Source organism: Arachis duranensis, chromosome 2, assembly GCF_000817695.3.
Source record: "Arachis duranensis cultivar V14167 chromosome 2, aradu.V14167.gnm2.J7QH, whole genome shotgun sequence".
NCBI classification, from domain to species: Eukaryota; Viridiplantae; Streptophyta; class Magnoliopsida; order Fabales; family Fabaceae; genus Arachis; species Arachis duranensis.
In genome coordinates, this window is record NC_029773.3 from 30210028 (window position 1) to 30213968 (window position 3941).

At 43.0% G+C, this 3941-nt stretch overlaps 1 non-coding gene across 1 annotated transcript; it reads left to right on the forward strand.

The window, feature by feature from the left end:
- The first annotated feature begins 253 nt into the window (after positions 1–253).
- Positions 254–357, forward strand: LOC127745215 (small nucleolar RNA R71). The gene has a single exon (XR_008006412.1). It is a non-coding gene; the product is annotated as a small nucleolar RNA R71 (small nucleolar RNA).
- The last annotated feature ends 3584 nt before the right edge of the window (positions 358–3941 follow it).

The window sequence follows — 3941 nt, forward strand, 5'->3', positions numbered from 1 at the left end:
TTTGTTCTGAGCCAATATGGTATTCAGAGCATCAATTTCAAGAACTCCCTTCCTCTGAGGTGTCCCATTATTCACGGAATTCCTCTCAGAAGTGTACATGAATTGGTAATTTGCAACCATGTCAATGAGTTCTTGAGCTTCTGCAGGTGTTTTCTTTAGGTGGATGGATCCACCTGCAGAATGGTCCAATAACATTGTCGAAAACTCAGATAGACCATAATAGAATATATCTAATATGGTCCATTCTGAAATCATGTCAGATGGACACGTTTTGGTCAACTGCTTGTATCTTTCCCAAGCTTCATAGAGGGATTCACCATCTTTTTGTTTGAAGGTCTGAACATCCACTCTAAGCTTGCTCAACTTTTTTGCTCAGCTTTTGAGGAGGAAAGAATTTATCCAAGAAGGCCGTGACCAGCTTATCCCAGGAGTCCAGGCTATCCTTAGGTTGTGAATCCAACCATATTCTAGCTCTGTCTCTTACAGCAAAAGGGAAAAGCATGAGCCTGTAGATTCAGGATCTACTCCATTTGTCTTAACAGCCTCACAGATCTGCAAGAACTTAGTTAAAAACTGATAAGGATCTTCAGATGGATGTCCATAGAACTTGCAGTTTTGTTGCATTAAGGCAACTAGCTGAAGTTTCAGCTCAAAATTATTGGCTCCAATGGCAGGAATGGAGATGCTTCTTCCATCAAATTTGGACGTTGGTTTTGTGAAGTCACCAAGCATTCTGCTTGCATTATTGTTGTTGGATTCGGCTGCCATCTCCTTCTCTTGTTCTAATATTTCTGAAAGGTCGATCTCGGATGAGATCTTCTGTGTTGGTCGGAGCTGACGTGTCCGGCAGGTGTACAGCGGCCGGAGCTGATGTGTCCGATTTGTTGGACTTGGTAGTGGTGCTGATCCTTCGTCCCCGGAGGGTGGGGGTACCTGCAAGGGACTCCGATGCTTAAGTTAGCAAGGGTATTAAGCAGGTATTGAGTAGAACCAGAGTATGAGTTATACCTCGGTGCTCTAGTGTATTTATAATGGTGAGATGTGGCCTCCTGTGGATAAGATAAGTTAGTTATCTTATCTTATCTTATCTTTAAGTGAGGTCATCTTATCTTCAAGGGAACCGCCTTTATCTTTCTGGGCTTTGGCTACCTTTAGATTGGGCTGTGTTCCTTCGTTTTGGGCCTGCTTTGGGCTCCTTTGGCGAGTTGGCCGAGCTCTTTGAGAAGAGGTCGGATAGTCTGACCTGAAGAGGTCGATCGGCTTGTCGCTAAACATCCCGGGTCGGACAACTTGACCCAGGGTATGAACAGTGCCCCTGCTTGAGTTCGATCTTTCCATGAGATCATGCTTTTCAGAGCTTCGATCTCTTTGGAGGTCGTGCTCAAGCATATGTCTGGCTTGTTTCTTCATTTCTTTGCAATCTTTGTAGATTTTCTAGAGGTTTGGTAGTTCACAGTCCAACCTCTTTTGAGTTGTAGCATGGGTTTTCTACCCTTGCCTTCTGGATCATGCTTTGCTTTAAGTTTGTGTTGACAACCCTCTGCTTTGGCGAAGTTGTCCTTGCGGCTTGATATCCGCACTTTTAGTGATTTGTCCAATGACTTTTTTAGTGTTCTTTATGTAGAACCTTTTTTAGTCTCAGATGACGTTCGTAGCCCTGTTTGAGATTGTGCCTTCTTTGAGTGGAGTTGTATCCCTTTTGGCTGAGCACATTTGAGCCTTAGGTTGTTTTTGAACCTTTATGGCTTGTTCTTTTTTGAGATCATACTTGCACCTCTTCTTTAGCTGACGTTGACCTGTATGACTTTGCCCCTGCTTGAGTTCGGACTTTTCCGTGAGACCGTGCTTTCAGAGTTTCGATCTCTTCGAGGAAGTCATGCTCAAGCATCCTGACTTTGGTCGATCTTTGAGTAGTTTCTCCTTGTGCGAGTCTGATATTGCCCCTTTTACTTTGTTGAGGGGACTTTTTCAGCCTTCTTCCGACTTGTTTGTCTTCGCTGTTCGGGCTTTTTAGTCATAATCCAACAACTTTTTAGGTAGTGTTCCGATGGGGAACCTTTTTATAGTTTGTTTTGGATGACTTTTTATCTCCGTCTTTGATTTGTGCTTTTGCCTTTTAAGAAGTGTCTTTTTCCAAGACTTCGTATTTTTTAGCAAAGCATTTCTGGCCTTCCTCTGGTCGTTGCGAGATGTCTTTGTCATTTTTTGTGGATCTTTGTAGAGTGTCGGTACTTTATTGTCCGACCTCTTTTGATCACTTCTGGTTTCGTCCACTTTCTGCTTGGTTGAGGTGGTCCTTGGGGCTAATTTGTCCGACGACTTTTTAGTGTTTTCGTAGAACACTTTTTAGTCATTCTGAACAGTTTTTGATAGCCTTGTCGTAGAGCCGTGGCTTTTTGGGCAGAGCTATGTCCGTTTTAGCGCACATTTTTCGTTGGTCCGATTTCTTCTTGTCGGTCCAAGCTGTAGCTTTCGTTGGTCCGACTTCTTCTTGTCGGTCCAAGCTGTTGCTTTCGTTGGTCCGACTTCTTCTTGTCGGTCCAAGTTGCTATAATCCTCTTTTTTGGACCTCATTTGGGTCTCTTTCAGGGGTTACTTTTGTAGCTTTATAGTTTGGGCCGACTTCGTCATGTCAGACCCTGTCGAGTTGCTTGGTAATCCTCTTTCTTGGACCTTGTTTAGGTCTCTTTTAGGGATTTTCTTTGTAGCTTTATATTTTGGGCCGACTTCGTCATGTCGGGCCCTGTCGAGTTATTTGGTAATCCTCATTCTTGGACCTTGTTCAGGTCTCTTTTAGGGATTAAGTTATTTTTCGTAGTCCTCTTTTTTGGATCTTTGTCAGTTCTCTTTCAGGGACTACTTGTATAACTTTTTTAGTGATAGGAGTCCGACTTGGTTGTATCGGTCTCCTTTAAGTTATTTTTCGTAGTCTTCTTTCTTGGATCTTTGTCAGATCTCTTTTAGGGACTACTTGTATAACTTTTCGTTTTGGGCAGACTTTATTATGTCGGGGCCTTCTAAGTTAAAGTAATCCTCTTTAATAGGGTTGGCCATACCTCTTTTCAGGGTTTACTTATAACTTGGGTTGACTTGGTTCGACTTCTTAACGTTCGACCAGTCCTTAAGTTATTATTTTAGCGATCCGTAAGACCTCGTCAGGTTCTTTTTTAGATCACTTTCGATAACTTCTTACATTATTTTGTGTTCACCTTCGCCGATTTGTAGAAAGTGGTTGGCATCTTTAGATTGTCCTTTGGGTGAATCGCGTTTTCACCTTTATCGGACGATTTATCTTTATCGTGGTCGTGCAGTGAAATTGCTTTTCACTTTCTGCCGACCTGTCGCTTCTTAGGTTGCAGGCGTGCCATGACCTAGGAAGCTCTCATCCATCAAGTTCAGACAGTCTGTAGTAGCCCTTTCCAAGTACTTTTACAACTCAGTAGGGTCCTTTCCAATTTGCTGCCAGCTTTCGTTCTCCTGGTCGAGTTATTCCAATATCATTTCGGATTAGGATGAGATCATCTCGGCAGTGAAATTTGCGTTTCAGATTAATGCGTCTTGGTATAGCAGTGAATTTTGTTTTCACTTTGTCGAAATCAAATGATGAATTCGGTTTTCATCGTGGTCGAGCAGTGAAGTTGGTTTTCACCTTGCCGACTTGTCGCTTTGTAATCGGACGATGAGTTTGGTTTTCATCTTGCCGACTTTGTTGTAATCGGGCGGTGATTTTGGTGTTTCACCTTGCCGACCTGCCGTAGTCGGGCGTCTTGGTAGGAAACTTTTTAGGGAATCTGCAATTTTTTAATAAAATGAAGATAAGAGTGTGTACATGTTAGTACTTACCTTGCTAGGTAGGGCAATCTTTTTGGATCTCGGCTTGGCACCCTTTGCAGGTATGCCATGACCTTGGTAGCTCTCGTCCCTCGAGGTCGGACACTTTT